Source organism: Protopterus annectens, chromosome 1.part1 (assembly GCF_019279795.1).
Source record: "Protopterus annectens isolate FY-2018-M chromosome 1.part1, PAN1.0, whole genome shotgun sequence".
Lineage (NCBI taxonomy): Eukaryota > Metazoa > Chordata > Ceratodontiformes > Protopteridae > Protopterus > Protopterus annectens.
Genome location: NC_056726.1, coordinates 1,342,496,990 through 1,342,517,689, shown reverse-complemented (window position 1 = coordinate 1,342,517,689; position 20,700 = coordinate 1,342,496,990). Strand labels below are relative to the sequence as shown.

The 20,700-nt window shown below is 44.3% G+C and overlaps 1 protein-coding gene across 7 annotated transcripts in view; it reads right to left on the bottom strand.

The window, feature by feature from the left end:
* Positions 1–20,700, bottom strand: part of CCHR1.PART1H18orf25 (chromosome chr1.part1 C18orf25 homolog) — a 988,978-nt gene that overhangs the window by 750,311 nt on the left and 217,967 nt on the right. Inside the window, exon 2 of one of the 7 annotated variants that reach the window (XM_044081941.1) lies at positions 16,849–16,940. The exons of 5 other annotated variants lie outside the window; for them this stretch is intronic. The gene's annotated coding sequence lies outside the window, so the exon portion shown is untranslated. Of the gene's footprint in view, positions 1–16,792; positions 16,814–16,848; positions 16,941–20,700 lie in introns of those variants that run through there. One more of the 7 variants, XM_044081966.1, reaches the window with a different exon arrangement.

Here is a 20,700-nt window from a genome sequence, read left to right as displayed (position 1 = left end):
AAAGAAAAAAAACGACCACTACCAAAAGTAGAAGCAATACAGTATTTATTAACTATTTAATAAATACTGTCTTGGTTGTACTTTTGGCAGTGGTTATTTTTTTTTCTCTTTTCTGAGTTTGTATACACCCTTTGGATGGTTTTTAAGTGTTTTATTTAGTCTGTCTGCAAGCATGGTGGTTTTCTCCGGAACGTGCGCCGCAATTAAAAGCAGTCTGATGCGCTCTCCCATTCCCTCATAGCCTCTCTGAAAAGGAGATAAGACAGAGTTTCCTCCTTGTTTATGTATCAGACTACAGAAATGTCTGTCTGAACTGCAACAGTCCCCAGTGGAAGAGCATCTTGAGATGCCTGCTATACTAGGACTGCTCTCATTTCTAGGACACTGACAAACTAGTCTCTTGGGGGGGGGGGGGCGCACATGCCTTGGACAGTTCTTCCCAAAAAATGCATCACCCCCACTTGGAAAGCATCCGAGGTCACTGTGGCTACTGGGGTCGATAGAAGAAAGGGTCTGCCCAGGAAAATATCAGATTGTATCCACCAGGAAATGGTGCTTGCAAATAGGGGTGAGTTTTACTTGGAAAAGACAGGGGTTGATACAGAATGGACCACTGTACAGCTAGAGTCCATTGGAGAACCCAAAGAAGCATGCAAGAGGGAGTAGTATGGCAGCGGACATCAACCCAAGGGCTTGCAGCACAAATCTTGCTGATAGAGGAGAAAGGATAGACTGAATCTGGTTCTGATGGAAGTAACGTGATGGAGAGGGTAAAGATGATATTCGTTTTGTTCTGCCCAAAACTGTCAAAAAAAATTCCAGGCTCTGAACTGCTGCAATCTTTGATTTGACGAGATTTATCATAATGCCGTGTTGCAAATCTGGACCAAATAGTCCTTGGCATGTTGTAGTTGATGCTTGGAGGGGGCAGTGAGGAGCCAGCCGTCCAGATATGGAAACACCTGGAATCTCTTCAGCCTCAAGTGAGCTGTGACTATACTGCTATGCATTTGGTAAACACCCTAAGGGCTGTGGTGGGTCCAAAGGCCAGAGCTCTGAATTGGTAATAACTGGCCCTCAGCCAAAAGCAGAGATGTCTTCTGGATCATTTATTTTGATATAAGTACACTTCCTAAAGATCTACAAAGCATATACAGCCGTCCTTGCGCAGAAAAAAGGCAGGATGGACTGAACCGTATCCAATTGGAACTTCGTTTTCTTTACATACTGGATCAATTTGGTTAGATTCAAAATGGATCTGAGGTCCGTCCCCCCCCTTTTTTTTTTTGCACTAAAGAAGCATGAATAAGTTCTGAATCCTATCTGGTCGGGTAAAACCTTCTGGATGACCCTTTTCTAGCAGAGTTTGTATTTCTTGTGCTGCAGCCTACCTCTGACTGGGTGGAACATCAGGAAGTTATTTCCTTTGACAATGAGGTAAAAGTGAAATTGGTATGCAATCACCTCCGGATATTATTCTTAGCACCCATAAATCTTTTGGGATGTTTGTCCAGGTGTCTGGGTGCAGAGACTCCCTCTCGAGCTGGACAGTCAGGTAGCACTTCAGGAATGCTGATAGGGCCTGTCTGAAAAAGAATCTTTAGCGCCCCGATTCCACGGGCCTCATCTACTGCTAGGGCCCACCTACCATTAAAATTTCCCCCACCCAAATCCTGGAAAGGTCTCAGACTTTTAGAACAACATTTTATTACCACCCCCCAAGAGATCCTAGAGAAGGAACACTGAGGGCATAGAAAACCTGATCCCCATGGCAAAGAGGGACTTTCTTGTTTGCTGCAGGTAAGCATATCTTTTACTGATGGCCCAAACAAAGACGTTCCATCAAACAGGGCATTAACAAAGAGTGTCTTAAAGGGCTCCGTAAAGCCGCATCCAGGCATGTGTCTCATGGCAATGCCTAAACCAGCTGCTCATAGATTCCCTCAGCTGAGAGAGAGATAAACTTCATCAACGCATCTGAAATAGAAGAGTGGCATGTTGAGAGGAAGTAGTTTTGAAATCCTTAGCAGCCACACTCAGTATTTGGCAGTTCTTTAGTCAAAGCTCTCTGAAGCCTAGTAAAAAAGTGCGCCAGATAATTAAGCTACTTCAGAGCTAAAGTAGCTGAAGTGAGCACTCACTTTCCAAATCTGTCCAACACGCTGGACCCCCTGTTGGTGGATGAACAGAAAAGCTCTATTCTGTGAGCTCTTAGTAGCAGTCATCCCCATCATAGCATCAACTAGCACTCCTTTGCTCCAGTGAAGTCAGCATGCAGGTGGGGTCAAAAACTTGTCAGGGAACTTGGGGTTGGGCTTCACAGTATCAGGGTCCTTCCATGCCTGGGCAGGAAAAGTACAGTTGTGTACACTTTCCATAAATGTAGATGTTAGAGTGTATTCACTGTTGCAGTCATTACATTTGGGTAATCTGCTGGCAGGTTGCCCTCAGTCGGCCTGAATAACAAAGTCTTGGGTCCTGCGTCGGTTGCTGTCTCCTCTTCCATGACATCAGGTCATCAGGGGTATAAAACATGCAGCCGACGCCATTTTATTCAGTTTTTCTTGCCCCAGATGTCAGGTGCCCCCAAATGGGGAGCAAAAATATATATACAAGTAAACAGTAAATATATAAATGCATCTTTACAAACAAACTTTACCTTCAACTAAATGCAAATACACCACAAAGGCTTTTGAGTACAGTGAAGAAAAGAAAGTATAGAATGGGGGATGGCGGGTGGGTAACCCGGACTGCAACAGTGAATACACTCGAACATCTACATTTATGGTAAGTGTACACAACTGTACTATGTTCTTTGTGTTTCACTGTTGCAGTCATTACATTTGGGTAGAATCCCAAAGCTATGAATGGGAGGATGGAGCTAAATAGCATTAGGAGTGGCTATAAGGACCTGCAGGCCTGCAGTGGCAAAGCCTGCCCTGGATTTGGAGAAGAGAGGTAAATGATAATGCTTTGTAAAGGTATGAAGAGAGCTCCAAGTTGCAGCTTCTAGAATATCTTTGGTTGGAACCCCCCTGAGAAAAGCTGCTGAAGTAGAGGCAGCCCTGGTGGAATGGGATCCGATCCCCTTGGGCACAGGTTTACCATGGTGCAAATAGCAGAAACAAATGCAGTGGCTTATCCATTTAGAAATGGTTTGCTTTGATATAGCCTTCCCCTCTGATCCTGCATCAAATGCTACCAGTAGTTGCTCAGACTTTCTTAGAGATTTGGTCCTGTTGAAGTAGAATCTTAGTTGTGTCTACATCCAATGAATGCAGAAATTGCTCCCCCTTGTTCTGCGGATTTGGGTAAAATGTTGGCAGGTGAATGGTCTGGTTAAGAGCCACACTGGATACCACCTTCGGCATAAAAGAAGAATTAGTCCTGAGGGACACCCTGTCCGGGTAAAATATAATGAAAGGCTCCACTGCCATGAGAGCTTGTAGTTCTGAAACCCTTCTTGCTGAAGTGACTGCCAAAACAAAAGCTGTTTTCCAAGATATAAATTTTATATCCGCAGTAGCTGCTGGTTCAAAAGGAGGCAGGGTGAGTTTTTCCAGTACAAAATTGAGGTCCTATGCAGGAGTTGGTGCTCTTCTGGGAGGCCTTAATTTTTTGGACCCTCTAAGATACTGCTTAAGCAGTGGATGAGAAAAGAGGGGAGGCTCTGTGTTGTAATGAGCCGAGACGGCAGAGGCATGGATTTTTATTGAAGAAAAAGATAGACCCCTATCAAGCATCTCAGTTAAATATTGTAAAATCTGAGGAATACTGGACTTTGTTGCGTCTATTCCTTGTGCTTGGTTCAAAGCACAAAATCTCTTCCATTTATCAGCATAAGATTTTCTGGTAATAGGCATTCTGGCTTCCAAAATAACATCCATCACAGATTTACTGAGAGGTGTGGTTTAAATAATTAGTTGATTAGCCATGCTGCAAGGTTCAGAGTTTGGAGCAGAGTGTGCAGAATTTGATAGTTCTGCTGAGACCGCAGATGAGGTATTGGAGGCAAGTACCATGGAGGAAGATGCGACATGTTCCTTAGAAGCGGGTACCAGTGCTGGCGAGGCCAGTCCGGAGCAATTAGGATAATTTTTGGTTTTCCCTGTCTGACTTTTAGTAAGACCTTGGAGAGAAGAGGCAGAGGGGAAAAGGCATAGACTGGTAAGTTTTTCCAGCTGAAGGACAGATCATCTACTTTCCATGCTTTTTTGTGGCGAACTCTTGTGCAGAATTTGTCCAACTGATAATTTTTGGGGGAGGCGAATAGATCCATGTCTGGGCTCCCCCATCTCTGTGTTAAGATGCTGAAGATTTGTGGATCCAGTTTCCATTCATGCGCGTCCATAAGATTTCTGCTTAGGTCGTCTGCCAGAATATTTTACTTTCCTGGCAGGAATTGAGCTTGGATGTATTTGGTAAGTCAAGGCGGTGTTCCACAAGGCCATGGCTAGTCTGCAAAGGGGGTAGAAATGTGTACCCCCTGCTTGTTTATGTACCACATAACTGTGGTGTTGGCCGTTTTTATCAGTAGTTGTCCTGGATGAAGCAAGTCCTTGAAGGCTGTCAGAGCATTCTGAACAGCTAGCATTTCTTTCTGGTTGATATGCAGATGCATTTGGTTTGGGCTCCATTTACCCTGAATGCATCTCCCTGCCAGGTGGGCCCCCCCAAGCATAGTCTGATGAGTCTGTAGTTAGGGTTTGGGTGGCAGGGGGTAGAGTGAATGACAGTCCCTTGTTTTGGTGACATGTCTCTGCCCACCAAAGAAACTCCTGTTGTAGGCAGGGAATGGGAGGAATAATTGTTTCTAGGCTGTGACAATGTTGACTCCATGAACTTTTTAGGTACCATTGAAGTTTCCTCATATGCAGTCTCGCATATGGAATTAGTAGAATGCAGGATGCCATGAACCCCAAAGCCTGCAGAATTTGTCTTGCAGATAGCTGGGTTCTTGTTACCATTTGTTTGAAGTATGTTGTCAGTTGCCTTTGCTTGTCTGGCATGAGGTAAGCCATCTGGGCAGTTGTATTCAAGTTTGCACCCAGGAATTTAATTATTTGAGAGGGTACCAGTTGTGATTTCTTTTCGTTTATGGTGTACTCTAGGCATGCTAGAAGCCTTTTTACAAATGCCAGCTGTTGAAGAAGAGTGTCCTTGTCCTCTGCTTGAATGAGACTATCGTCCAGATAAGGATAAATTTGAATGCTTCTGTCTGCAGATAGCAATTACTGGTGCCAGGCACTTTGTAAAGACCCTGGGCACAGTAGATAAGCCAAAGGGCAGTGCAGAGAATTGGTAATGCAAAAAACCTACTTTGAAGTGGAGGTATCTTCTGCACGATTCCCTTACTGGGATATGCAGGTATGCCTCTTAAGTCTAGAGTTACTAACCAAGCATTCTTGCCTAGCATAGGCAGTAGCTGTTGTAAAGTCAGCATTTTGAATTTTGGAATGTCCAGGAATGTGTTCAGAATCGATAAGTCCAGTATTGGGCGCCATGAATTGTCTTTTTTGGGTACCAGGAAAAGTCTTGAATAAAAATCATGTCCTTTTTCCTTTTCTGGTACCGGTTGAATAGCCCCCACATCCATGGGGGACATGACTTGTTTCTGAGCCTCTGCCCAATGATTTTGTGGCAGATCCGGCCATCTGTTTGGAATTGGCAAAGTATGGAAATGAAATCTGTACCCATGGGATACTATGTTTAATACCCACTTGTCTTGGGTAATTAACTGCCAATTTTGAGCATGAAGTGCTAGTTTCCCCCCCCCCAAGGGGGCTGCCAAAAGATAAGTGCTTGGTGATGGTAGAGGAAAGTCATTGAGACTGCTTACTGCAGGGGTTGTGCTTGGTTTCCTCCAGATTTGGAGGTGGAGGAACCCCATTGCTTTGACTTGTAAGAACCCTGTGATTGATACCTGGAGCCTTTTGAGTGCCTGGATTTTCCCTGATTGGCTCTGTTGGACACAGGAAAGGACCAAGTTTTAGTAGGCCAGTGTCTACTGAACCTGGGTGGCTGCACTTGCAAGAAATCTTTTAGTTTGCATAGATTTAGCTTTGTCTTCCATTTTCTTTAAAACGTCTTCTGCCTTATTATCAAACAGAGTATCATGCTGCAAAGGAGCATTCAACAATTTAGCTTTAACATGATCTGGCAGATTTTGCTCCTTGAGCCAGACATGCCTTCTAATCACAGATCCAGTAATGGTGGCCCTACAAGAGGCCTCCAAGGAATCAAAATCCCATTGCAAAGTATGCTTTCCAACATGTTCTTCTGAATGCAATAAATCCTGTAACTCTATTTTCCACACAATCAGAAATCAACATAATTTTCTGTTTCAGTAAGCCCATAACATGCTGTTGATATTTAAAACTGGCAGTTTAAAGCCCTGATTGCCAAGGTTGCAGACGTATAAACCTTCTTATCCCATCTATCCAGTGCCCTGGAATCTCTATCAGAAGGGGTAGGATTTTTGGCTGTAAAAGACTTAACACCCTTGGGACCCTGAGAGATGGTCTCAGGATCAGCAGCAGGATTTTGGAAAAGAAATTTGTGGGAGTAAGGAACCCTGTAATATCTGTCTGGCTTACTAGGAGTCGGAGGCAGGGAATCAGGAGCCATGCTTGATTCCGAGAACACATCAACAATGTCTAATACAGGAGGTATTGCTGAAGGCCTATGGTGAGGAAGGAGGAAATCCCTAAGCCTCTTTTTTGATTCAGAGAAGTCCCGACTCTCCAAGGGAACATTTTCACTGGAAGTATGCACAGTCTGTCCAAAAAAAAGAGTAATCCTCAAGAGGAGATGCAGATGGGATGGATTCCTCTGCATAAGAATACTCATAGGGAGGAACAGAAAATTCCTGATCAGAAGAGGAATCAGAAGAAATGGAAACCTGATCTGAAGATTCATAATCAGTGCCTTGCCTAGACCTCTTAGCAAGGGGGGGGGGTTTGAGAACCCCTGATCAAGGTAACTAAATCCTCAGCCATTTTGTTGATCTGTTTTTTTAGGCACAGGGGCCTGAGCGTGGCTCATGCATCGGTTTTTTAGACGTAGAAGTTGTTGTTTGACCTTGTTTTTGTTGCTGGCGTCGGTTTAATATAAAAATGTTGAGGTCTGAAAACACCCTCAGAAGCCAGTGCCTACTCAGCGGCTCTGGACCCATCTAAGGGAGAGACATCTGTGGGTTCAATACTCTGAGAATCTCGCGGCATACCGGACTCTGAATGCGTCTCGGTAGAGGCCTGCGATTCAAAAGTAGTGGGTATCAGGGGCTGCGAAAGCGCTTCACTGAGTACCGGCGAACTGGCGACTGGCTTAGGAGAAGCTTTGTCGGTTTTGGACCTAGGCTGTCTTTTTCTTTGCGTTTTTGTGAACTCCGGTAGTCTGATTGCTAACAGACGACATTTCAGGATAGTTAAATCTTGAACCAAAATACTTAGAGGCAAAAATATACAGATGCTAAATAGTGCGTTGGTTGAATTTAGCACAAAACCGACAGCAAGGCACGTTGTGATCAGGGCCTAGGCAAGGAATACAGCACAAATGAAAATCCTTATGGAGGTATTTGCTTCCCATAGGTAATGCAATTATTAACTTTTACTGACATCAGTAAGGAGCAAGAAAAAGTTTCCCCAATGGGGTACTTAGCTTTAGTTTGAAGACTTCGGTTCTGAAACTCAAATACGAAAATTTCAGGAATCGGCCGACCAGCACTTGCAAACTGCTTCTGCTTCGGGCACTGCGCGGCAAGAAAGACTGAATAAAATGGCATCAGCTGCATGTTTTATACCCCTGACATCATGAAAGAGGAGACAGCAACCGACGCAGGACCAAAGACTTTGTTATTCAGGCCGACTTAGAGCAACCTGCCAGATTACCCAAATGTAATGACTGCAACAGTGAAACACGAAGAACATCCAGATAAACAAGTTAATCTACCAGGTGGGGGTTATCCAAAACAGACAGGCCAGAACCAAAAGCCTCCAAGAACACAGATGCTTTGGAAGGAGGAGTTTGGAGAGACTAACCACTTTTCTGCTTCAGGATCTCTAGAACATCTCCAAAAGAGAAGTCATCCAGTGAACTGGGGGATTCCTCTACATCAAAATTGAGCTCTTCCATGACAGACTCAATGTGGGAGTCTGTGTGGCTCCTCTCATGTCCTATTCTGGGACACCTCTTCTGTGGGATGTCCTGGAGCGGTGTCAGAAGAGAGGGGAAGTTCCTCTACTGGAACTGGCTGGAGACTCACTGGAATTAGCTGTCCCTGTGGAATAGGTCTGACCAACTCAGAGTTCGGAACCAATGAGAGTAAAGAGGTGGGATTCAAAACATAAGAGTTCTCTCTGAAGAGAGAAAGCCCTTCCCACCACCTCGAAGGCAGAGGGACCGAAAGAAGCCCCAAGTCCACCCTCTCTGAGCCAAAGCTTCCAAAGAAGCTAGATCTAAGCCCCCCCCCTCCCCAGACGAGAACTGAATCTGAACTGTCCAAGGCCGCAGCTCTGAAGGGATGGATCCGACAAAACTGAAGCCGAACCTACCCCCCTTGGAGAGGACACCAACAGAGATCCATTCTGACCCAAGGGTACCAGAGCAGAACTAGTCAGGGAAACCAGTGGAGTGGAGAAAAACTTTACGCTGATCAAACATTGAGCCTCTCATGGATCATTGGGCTTCAAAACCGCTGGATGGTTCAGAGGAGGAGAAAAAATATTAACAGATATGATGGGGCACATGCTTGGAAGACATCCATCTGGATCTGAGCTCAGAGAAGCTTTCACATCATCCTATCCACATTTGCTTCTGACGAGCTTCTGGAAGACCTAGAAGAGTTGGAAGGGGGCCTGGAATGCTTCTGTGGTGTCTGGAGAAGCTGAGCAGGCAAGGTAGGCGAAACTGGCTTCATAATATTTCAAGAGGAGTAGTAATCCTAAAGGAAGCACCCAGCTTTGGATCTGATGACTTAGGATCCAAGAGGGGAAAACTGTTGGACTGACCGTAATAACTGTAGGAGTTGAAGCTTTAGGATCTAAAGGCTTTGGATCTGAATGCTGAAGAGTCTTCAGATCCAGATGGGTCTAATCCAAGAGCTTCCTAGTCTTTTTTGACAGCTCTAACCAAGACCTAAAGGACTTTGAGGGAGAACACTTTCGGTGCTCCAGAGGAGCAGACTTACTAGGGTTTGAGCCCCTGGATTGGAAGAAGAGAAAAAGACTTTGTGTCTTTCGGCTTTTCCCGGTCAGGGGTCGCCACAGCGGAACTCCGGTCCGCTAATGATTGGTAGTTGATTTTTACGTGCCAAGTTACCAGCCCTGACGCACAATCTTCAACGAAGGTATGCCCATTCACACATGTCCCCACGCAGAAGACGCTCTAGCTGAGAATCGAACCGGACAGCGTCTTACTGTGAGGCGACAACGCTACCGCAGCACCACCATCGCGGAGAAAAAGACTACCCCTTATAATAAGCTCATTCCTTCGGTCTGCCAGGGCTCTCTCATTAAACGTGGCACATATTTAGCACATGTCCAAGTGCCCAGCTCCAAGACAATAAACACACTCCTTGTGGGCAAATCTTACACACACAAGAAGTGCATTTTTAAAGCCTGCGGGCTTGTCTGACAATTTAGAGCGGGGGGGGGGGGCAGAAAAAAAAACTCTCCCAAGGAGAAAAAAAAATGTTTTGCCATGTATGGTAGAAAGAAATACCCCAAAAGAGGAGGTGAGAGAGTAAATACCAGCAATGGTACAGAGAGAATACTATGAAATGGTATGGAAAAGGAAAGAAACCAGACTATCAGCAAAAACTAGAGGGAGAAAGAAAAACAGTAATCAAAAATTTTGTAAAAAGAGAATAATCAAACTCACAATACCAATAAAAGCACGCAAGAGTGGAACAGTACAGTTGTGTACTTACCATAAATGTAGATGTTAGAGTGTATTCACTGCTGCAGTCATTACAATTGGGTTATCCTGCTGGCAGGCTACCCGCAGTCGGCCTGAATTCCAAAGTCTAGGTCTGGCATCGGATGCTTTCGCCTCCTCCCTGACGTCAGTGCACCAGGGGTATAAAATATGCAGCAGACACCATTTTCTTCAGTTTTTCTTGCCCTAGATGTCAGGTGCCCCCAAAAGGGTAGGCTAAAAATACGTCAATAAAGCATGCATGCACCAAGGTAAATTTTTCCTTCATCTACAAGCAAATACACCACATAGGTTGTATAGAATAGAGAAGTACAGATAAAATCCAGCAAAGATAAGGGGGGTGGTGGGAGGGTAACCTGGACTGCAACAGTGAATACACTCTTAACATCTACATTTATGTTAAGTACACAACTGTACTATGTTCGTGTTTCACTGTTGCAGTCATTACAATTGGGTTGAATCCCAAAGCTAAGGTTGGGAGGCTGGAGCTAAATAGGATTAGGAGCAGCTATGAGGCCCTGCAGAACTGCAGTGGCAAAGCCTGCCCTGGATTTAGAGTAAAGTGGTAAGTGATAGTGCTTTGTAAAAGTGTGCACTGAACTCCAGGTTGCAGCCTCTAAAATGTCTTTGGTTGGTACTCCTCTGAGGAAGGCTGATGAAATGGCTGCTGCTCTGGTTGAATGTGGCCTAATGCCCTTAGGCACTGATTTGCCATGTTGTGAATAGCAGAAACTAATGCAGTGGCCTATCCACTTTGAAATAGTCTGCTTTGAGATGGCCTTTCCTTGTGACCCTGCAGCATATGCCACTAGTAATTGCTCAGTCTTTCTGAAAGCTTTGGTTATGTCCAAGTAGAAGCGCAGCTGTGTACGTCCAAAGAATGCAGAAGTCTCTCACCCTTATTCTGTGGGTTTGGGTAAAAGGTAGGCAAATTAACAGTTTGGTTAAGGGCCACACTGGACACTACCTTAGGCATAAATGTCGGGTTGGTCCTCAGAGAAACCCTATCTGGATGGAAAATGATGAAAGGTTCCACAGCCATGAGTGCCTGTAGCTCTAAGACTCGTCTTGCAGAGGTTATTGCTAGGAGCAGAGCTGTTTTCTATGATAAAAATTTTATATCAGCTGCAGCGGCTGGCTCAAAAGGAGGCAGGGTGAGTTTTTCCAAGACATAATTTAGGTCCCGTGCAGGTATTGGTGATCTCCTTGGAGGCCTCAAGTTTTTGGCTCCTCTGAGGTACTGCCTTAATAAAGGATGAGAAAAAATAGGTGGCTCTGTATTGTAATGAGCTGAGGCAGAGGCATGAATCTTAATTGATGAAAAGGATAGGCCTTTGTCCAGCATCTCAGTTAAATATTGCAAAATCTGAGGAATATTTGGTACAGTCGTGTCAATCCCTTGTGCCTGGTTCCAAGCACAGAATCTCTTCCATTTTTCAGCATAAGATTTTCTGGTACTAGGCCTCCTGGCCTCCAAAATAACATCCATCACCGCTTTAGAGAGAGGTGTGTTTTGAATGACTACATTATCCGCCATGCTGCCAGATTTAAAGGTCTTGAGTTGGCTGTGCAGGATCAGATTGTTGCGTTGGGACAGTAAGTGAGGAATCTGAGGTAATGTCCAGGCTGGGTATTGAGACAAGTTCCTTAGGATTGGGTACCAGTGCTGGCAGGGCCAGTCTGGGGCAATCAGTATCATTTTTGGCTTCTCTTGTCTGACTTTTAGGAGTACCTTGGGGAGGTGAGGCAGTGGAGGAAAGGCATATACTGTTAAGTTTTTCCAGCTGAAAGATAGAGCATCCACTTTCCATGCTTGCTTGTGATATGTCCTTGTGCAGAATCTCTGCAGTTGGCAGTTGTGAGGGGAAGCAAACAGATCTATGCCCGGGCATCCCCAATTCCTTGTTATCATGCTGAAGACTTGCGGATCCAATTTCCACTCGTGGGGATCCATGAGGTTTCTGCTTAGTTCGTCTGCCAGAGTATTTATCTTTCCTGGCAGGAACTGTGCCTGCAGATGTACTTGGTAATGCATTGAGCCAGCTATGAATCTGTGGTATCTTCTGCATGATTGATTGGGACATGCAGGTATGCCTCTTTTAGGTCTAAAGTCACAAGCCAAGCCTTCTTGCCCAGCATGGGCTGAAGCTGCTGCAGAGTCAACATTTTGAATCTTGGAATATCCAGATATGTGTTTAGAATAGATAGGTCCAGTATTCGTCTCCAGGCTTTGTCCTTTCTGGGCACCAAGAACAGTCTTGAGTAAAATCCTTGTCCCTGCTCTTGCTGTGGTACTTGCTGAATGGCCCTCATGTTCATGAGGGATGACACTTGCTTTTGTGCCTCTGCCCATTGATTTTTTTGGCAGTCTGGCAAACCGTTTGCCCTTGGCAGGGTGTGAAAGTGAAACCTGTAGCCTTGTGACACTATATCCAAGACTCATTTGTCCTGAGTCATTACATGCCAATTTTGAGAAAAAAGTGCTAGTTTTCCCCTAAAGGTGCTGCCAGAAGATAAGTGCTTGGTGCAGGCAGGGGGAAGTCATTGGGACTGTTTCCTGTATGGCTGTGATTTGTCTTCTCCGCTTTTGGAGGGAGAAGCACCCCACTGTTTAGACCTGTATGAGCCTTGGGGCTGGGATCTGCCTCTAGGGCATCTGTATCTGACTCTGTGGCCTGCTGACAATGGAAAGGACCAATTCTTTGTAGGCCAGTGCCTGCTAAATCTTGGAGGCTGTACCTGTAAGAAATAACAGTTTGCATAGATTTAGCTTTGTCCTCCATTTTCTTCAACACCTCTTCTGCTTTAACACCAAACAAGGTATAATGCTGTAATGGAGCATCTAATAATTTTGCTTTAACATGATCAGGCAGATTCTGTTCCTTTAACCAAGCATGCCTCCTAATGACAGAACCCGTAACAGCGACCCTGCAGGAGGCCTCCAGAGAATCAAAACCACATTGCAAAGTATTCTTTCCCACTTGTTCAGCTGCATTCAATAAATCCTGCATTTCTTTGTTTTCTGCACATTCAGAATTTATCAACATTTTCTGTTTAAGCAGGGACATAATATATTGCTGATATTTAAGCATATGAAACTGACAATTTAAAGCCCTTATAGCCAAGGTAGCAGAAGTGTAAATCTTTTTTCCCCCCCATCTGTCCAGTGCCCTAGAATCCCTGTCAGAGGGGGTAGGGTTTTTTGCAGTGGAAGCCTTGACCCCTTTGGGACCCTGAGAGATAGTTTCTGGGTGAGCAGCAGGGTTCTTAAAAAGAAATTTATGCGAATCAGGAACCCTGTAGTATCTGTCTGGCTTAACAGGAGCTGGAGGTAGAGAGTTAGGAGTCAGACTGGACTCTTGAAAATACATCATCTACAATGTCTAACACAAGTGGAACAGCAAGGGGCCTGTGCTGAGGTAGTAAAAGGAAGTCTCTGAGCCTTTTCTTAGATTCTGAATAATCTTGGCTCTCCCAGTGGAAATGCTCCCTCATGGTATGCAGAGTTTCCCCAAAAGAATAATCCTCAGGAGGAGAGGCTGAAGGGATACAGTCTTCAGCATCAGAATCCTCATAGGGAGGAAGAGAGTATTCCTGATCTGAAGAGGAATCAAAAGAAATGGAAACCTGATCTGAAGATCCATATTCTGTCTCTTGCCTAGGCCTCTTATCAGGAGGGGGAGGGGGATGGGAACCCCTGATCAATATAATTAGGTCCTCGGCCATTTTGAGCATCTGTTTTTTAGGCATGGATGCCTGTCCATGGGGCTGTTGTACTCATTTCCTTGTCTTTAGAGGTGCTTTAGTCTTTGCCTTTGAAGCTGAAGTCGTTTTAACATATAACTGTGTAGGCCTGAAAACACCCTCAGAAGCCGATGCCTGCTCAGCGGCTCCGGACCCATCTGAGGGAATAGTTTCCGAAGTTCCAATACCTTGACTTTCCAGTGGCCTAGTCGACTCCACGTGGGAGTCGAAAGTGGCCTGCGGCTCTAAAGTAGCAAGCGTCAGGGGCCGCGAAAGCGCCTCACTGAGAACCGGCGACTGGCTTAGAAGAAGCCTCGTTGTCAGTTTTGGGCCTTGGATGCCTGTCCTTTTCTTTGCGTTTCTTTTGAACTGCAGTAGTCGGATGGCTATCCGATGACATTGTGTAATTAAATCTTCTGCCAAAATAGTGAAATGCAAAATCGTACCAACGCTTAATAGTGCGTTGGTTAAATCTAGCACAAAACCGACAATTAGCAACGTCGTGATCAGGGCCTAGGCAAGGAATACAGTAAGAATGGAAGTCCTTATGAGGTATTTGCTTCAGACAAGAAATACAATTATTAACTTTTTCTGACATCGGTCTGGAGCAAGAAAAAAGTTTCAGCAACGGGGTACTTAGCTTTTAATGAAGACTTTGGATCTGAAATTCGAACATGAAAATCTCAGGAGTCGGCCGACCGGCACTTGAGAACTGCTTTTGCTTTGGGCATCGGGCAGCAAGAAAGATTGAAGAAAATGGCATCGGCTGCATCTTTTATACCCCTGGCGCACTGATGTCCGGGAGGAGGCAACAGCAACCGACGCCAGACCTAGACTTTGGAATTCAGGCAGACTGCGGGTAGCCTGCCAGCAGGATAACCCAATCGTAATGACTGCAACAGTGAAACACGAACATCTGCTCGCGAAGGCAGCAAATGAGATCTGGGTCAACAGAGATGGAGTAGAGCACTATGGGTAGAGGAAGAAGCTTGAGAGAGTTGGATCCGAAGATTAAAGTATGCAGTCAAGTTGGATCCAGGGATTGAATCCGCAACCCATAAGTGAGGAAGAATGAAAAGGATATCAGATAGATTAGTAGTGAAGAGGGGTTGTGTCACTGTGTCCATGGATAGAAGAAGCTGTAATGTGGCAATTGTCCAAGTAGGGGCAACAGAGGATGACACGGAGTCTGCAAAAGGCCATGGCTGGAGCAAGGCATTTAAGACTACTGAGGTGGTAGACAGACTGAAGGGCAAATAAACAAAAAAAATCTTAGATCCTTTGTTTAAAAAAAAAATGTCAGTACCCTATGTGGCAGCAACTGCTTCAGCTCGTCAAAGAAATGTGCATTATTTGTGTAATTCTGCATCTAAAGCAAGTAAAACCATGGAATCAGACAAAAAAACATATGACAAGCTAACATACAGCAAGGAGAGAGTTCTGGAAATTCGTCTACAAAGCTCTATGTGCAATAGATTTGATGGACTGCTGGCTGCAGGGCCTGCAAAGCCTAATACACTCCACAAGCTACTGGAGCTAGGAATTGTACTGAAACACAATCCAAACTGCTCGGATAAGGTGGAATCGGTGTTTATTACTTTTACATCACAAGATTAAAAGTTAACCCCTTCAGGCTTGCACTGCTATCCATTCTGCTGGCTAACGTTCATTCCCTGGAAAACAAAATGGACTATAGAAGGCTAGAACTAACTAACTAGAGCAAGGTGAGAAACTCTAGTGTATTTACTTTCACTGAAATTTGGCTGAGCTCTAGCATAAATAACAGTGCAGTTCATGTGAAGGGACTATCATTATTTTGTGCAGATAGAATAAAATTTCTCTGTGGGAAAGCAAAGGGGGGTGGTGTCTGCATCCACATCAATAACAATTGGTGCACCAGCTGTGAGGTGGTAAAAACGCACTGCTTTGAGGACAGAGTTTATGTCACTGAAATGCAAACCCTTCTACCTACCAATAGAATTTAAGTGTCAGCATCACAGCAGTATACATACCTCCTAGTGCCAACACAAATGAAACACTAGCTAAACAGTATCAGTCTATAAATGATTTGCAAAATCAAAATCCTGACTGAGTACATATAATAGCAGGTGACTTCAATCAGGCAAACCTGAAAACAGTCCTAACTCAATACTTCCAGTATGCAGACTTTACAACCAAAGGGGAGAACACACTGGACAAGGTCTATACAAATATTAAGAGCTAGCATTTAAGGCAGTACCTCACCCCCACTTGGGGAACTCAGACCACCTTGCCATTATGCTGCTACCATCGTACAGACCACTGCTGACCAGGGGGAACCATCAGTGAAGCAAGTGAGTATGACCGGAGGGAGCAGTCTCAGCACTACAAAACTGTTTTGAGGGTACGGACTGGAACATTGTCAAGGAGGCAGTCACAGTAAACCAACATATCAAGCTGGAGGAGTACACTGAATCAGTGATGGGTTACATCTCAAAATGTACTGACTATGTGACAGTCACCAAAAGCGTCATTACAAGAGCCAACCAGAAACCCAGGCTAACTAGTGAAGTGTACAAGCTCCTGAAAACAAGGACTGTAGCATTCAAGTCTGGTGATAAACAGGCCCTCAGATTGGCTAGATCTCAATTAAACAACAGGGTGAGAGAGGCCAAATACAAATATGGTCAAAAGATTATGAGCCACTTCTCCGAACAAAAGGACCCCAGCTGCCTGTGGCACAGCATCCAGTCTAACAGATTACAGGCCCAGTCTTCACAGTGATGATGGATGATACGAAATTCCTAAACAAGCTTAACATCTACTTCTGTAGGTTTGAGAAATGGAAGAAGACAGGAGCAGAGAAAAAACAATCAGAGCAAGGAAGAGCTCAGCCTCAACCCTACTGATTCAGAGGGATGCTACGAAGAGTTAACCACAGGAAAGTAGCTGGGCCTGATAACATTCTTGGAAGAGTGCTTAGAGACTGTGCAGACCAACTAACAAATGTACTTACAGACAACCCACTGAGTCAAGCCATTGTGCCCAAGTGTTTCAAGTACACAAACATTATACCAATGCCAAAGTAGTTACCACCTGCTAGCCTAAATTACTGCCGTCCCATAGCTCTCACCTCCACTGTGATGAAATGTTTTTAGAGACAGGTCAAAGATGTAACATCCAAACTACCTGCAGACTTCGATCCACTCCAGTTTGAATACAGACCCAACTGCTGCACAGGAGATGCTATTTCTTTGGCACTCCATGTATCGTTGGACGACCTGGAGAACAAGAACAGCTATGTGAGGCTACTTTTCATCGACATCAGTTCAGCTTTCAATACAGTCATCCCGCAAAATCTGATCAGAAAATTGGTTCAACTGGGCATCAGCACTCCACTATGCAACTAGATTCTGGATTTCATATAGACCCCAGAAAGTGGGCATAGGCAAGAATACATCGGAGAACATCAATCACCCTGAACACTGGAATTTTGTGGGGATGTGTCCTAAGCTCCTTGCTTTTCACCATACTAACCCCAAGACTGTACTGCCAAGCACAGCTCAAACCATATCATCGAATTTGCAGACATGACAGTTGTGAGCCTGTCAGGAATTATGACAACAGAGCCTACAGAGCAGAGGTGAATCAGTTCATAAGTTGATGTTATAACAATAATCTTGCACTAAATGTCAACAAGAGCAAATAACTGGGAGCTACAGGAAGAGCAACAGAGAGCACCCTCCACTCAAAGAAAACAATTGAGGGAGTAAAAAGCACAAATTTCCTGGGGGTGCACATTGCAGAAGACGATGTGGTCAAGCCAACACAAATGCCATCATTAAGGCGGCGCACCAATGGCTTCACTTCTTGCAAAGGTTGAGGAGAGCAAACCTACCATCAACCGCTCTCACAATCTTCTACAGGGGCTCATTCAAAAGTATACTGACAAACAGCTTTACAATATGATATGGAAGCTGCTGTGCTTCAGAGCACCAGTCCCCTCCAGAGTGTAGTGAAAAGCAGCTGAGAGGATCATCAGAAACTCCTTCCCATCCATACAGGATCTGCACATGTCCAGATGTCTCAGCAGGACAAGGAAAATAACCAGGGATAGCACTCATCCTGCTTACAAGCTGGTCTCACAGCTATCAGGAAGGTGCTTTCAATGCATACGCTACAAAACCACAAGATTCAGAAATTGCTTCTTTCCACTAGCCGCCAGGTTACTGAACTACAGAAACAGTACTCCACACTGGACATTAAAGCATTAATCCAACAATACTGAAAAGCGTCTACAGTGCAATATGTAACAAGGTCTTACCCGCAACCCAGAGTGCAAAGTCAGCAGTAATCAAACTGAACGGTCTTACTGTGCAATATAAATGTACACCTTAAATCACTTAAGTGCATTTTTTTTCCCAGTGAAAATAAGCTAATAAGCTAGTAATGAGAGACAATATGTTAAATCAGGGCAATAATGCAAGTATTTATTATTGTTGTTTGATGCCCGTCTCTATAGAATTATACGCATTATTGTCATGTTAAATGTAATCTATGTTTTGTATGCACATTGAGCCTGAAGCAACACTTTTGCTTGGGTAGCACTTGTGTAACTAGACGTTACTGAAGTTTACTTAGACTCTTGCTAAATGCAATGCATAGATAGGAATACGAGGTCTCAAGTGAACAGAAAAGCCTCGAGAAACAGCACATAGAAAGTGTGCAAGGTGAGCACTTTGAGTTTTGGAACCAAGAGAAAGGCATTCAGTTTTGAAACTCTCCAATTCCTTCTCCAAGTACCTGTCGCGCTTATGTACATTAAGCCAACGTTGAAGCTTGGGTGTTCATTAAATAGTTTACTGTATACAAATACATCAGGATGGACAGCAGCAACATTGAACTTGAACTATCTGACTACATACTTGCATGCCCATACTCTGGCTGCTCACTCAAAATGGCACTCTTACTCACTGGAAAGCTTATTTGCACATGCTCAGTACTTATATGCACTGCTGACTCACCGGAAAGCTTCTTCTTAAAGGTACATCTCACACACTGATCTACACCTTTTTTTTTTGAGAAGAAACATTCGTGCATAGAACTCACTGGCTTGCTGGGAAAAAGGGACTGGCCCCATCATTCCTGAGACAATAAGTCTTAATGAACAAGGGAAAAGATTAAGTTTGTTCTTTGGAGGGAGCAGGATCTCACCTTGATGTGAAGTGGATAGCCAACTGTAGTTTGTATCCATGCTGAAGTATTTTTAGAACACAGGCATCGGAGAGGCTTGCTCTTTCACATGTGAAAGCAGTGAAATAAACTGCCAGCAATCTGGGAAAGAAGGTCCGTGTGACAGAAAGGAAGAAACCAAGTGGCAAGAGAGTCCTTAGGATCCATCTCTTTTCTTAATCACCCTGCCATTTTTTTCTCCTTACATTGTTGGGAGCAAGATCTGCGGTGGTGGTGCTGCAGTAGCGTTGTCGCCTCACAGTAAGACGTTGTCCTGTTCGATTCTCAGCTAGAGCGTCTTCTGTGTGGAGACGTGTGAATGGACGTACCTTCGTTGAAGGTTGTGCGTCAGGGCTGGCAACTCAGCACGTAAAAGGCTACTGCCAATCATTAGCGGACCAGAGTTCAGCTGTGGCGACCCCTAACCGGGAAAAGCCGAAAGACACAACAACATTGTTGGGAGCACTTCTGCTGACATTCGACTAGCTTTCAAAGTAAAACACCCAGGGTTAGACAGTTCCTTTGTTACAAGGGACAAAGTTGAAACAGTTCTCAACCTCTATGTATAGGAAATCTGGACAAAGCCATAATTGTTTTTTTTTTTTTCCGGAGGGGGTGGAGCCAAAAGCCCCAAACTAGGGAGAGATTTTAAATATTGCTCTTGCAAACTTAAAATAATGCTAGGATAACAGGTTTTATGTTACCATGCGTTTTCTGAAAGCTATGAAATCTGAAAGTCAAATGTATGCATTTCAATCCTCAATGCATTTGCCAGAAAACCACAAAGTTTACAAGAAACAGACCAAAAATGAGAAAAATCCAGATGTTGAGTTAATAAACTTTGACACCCCCCCCCCCCCCCCACATTACCTTTCCCTTCTCTTCCAACCTTTTAAGATTAGCTGAATAACTTATGAAGTGGTGCATTTAACAGCCCAACTAACATCTGCAGGAAGGTTTTGCAGTGTGACCCAGCCAATCCTGCCCAACCGTTCCTGTAGCAGTAGACCTAGAAAAGGCATCAACTGCATCATAAACACAAATAAAATGCTTAGTGATTTGGGAAGCAGAATGGGCTATGTTAAGTAATAAGATTTACTGTCCGAATCTGGAATGCTTTCAAGCAGGTGGTCAAGTACACTTACATTACATCTTCTAATAGATCTCCATTGCTGTAGCATAAGCTACTTTGGTATTATCCCCTGCCCAGGAGAGCTTCCCAAATCTTTGGTTACTTTCCATGCACTTCAACTCCCAGGAGTACTCAAGGCATTCCCTATAAAAGGCAGTTGGAGTGACAAAATACTTCAAAGCACACTTAGCCCAAGAAGCTGGCAAGAGCCTTGTATACTTGTACTCTGAAACAAAGTGAATCATAACTATGCACAAAAGGGTGCAAACAACCCCCACACTAGCAACAAGAACACTAACAGAAAAAAATGGTGGTGGAGGAAGGAACAGCTACTGCACCAGTGATCCATTAGAACTACTTTTACAGTAAGATTACTTACACAATCGTACTACCATCCAATACAGGATCATCAATTCGGTAACCCAAACTATTTGAGTAGTAGATTCCCACAGCTTAGTCAGAAGTAGCAAGAGAGACCATGAACCCTTGGGGAATGGTCCTGGCAAAGCCAGTTCTGGGACTGAAGAAAATTCAATTTGTACTACTTTGTGAAAGTGTGTACACAGAACCAAGCTGATGCCTCTAGAATACTCCTGGAGTCCACCCCTTTCCAAAAAAAAAAAACCCCCACCAAATAAGCCAAAGTCCTTGTTGATAGAGCTGTAATTCTCACTTAA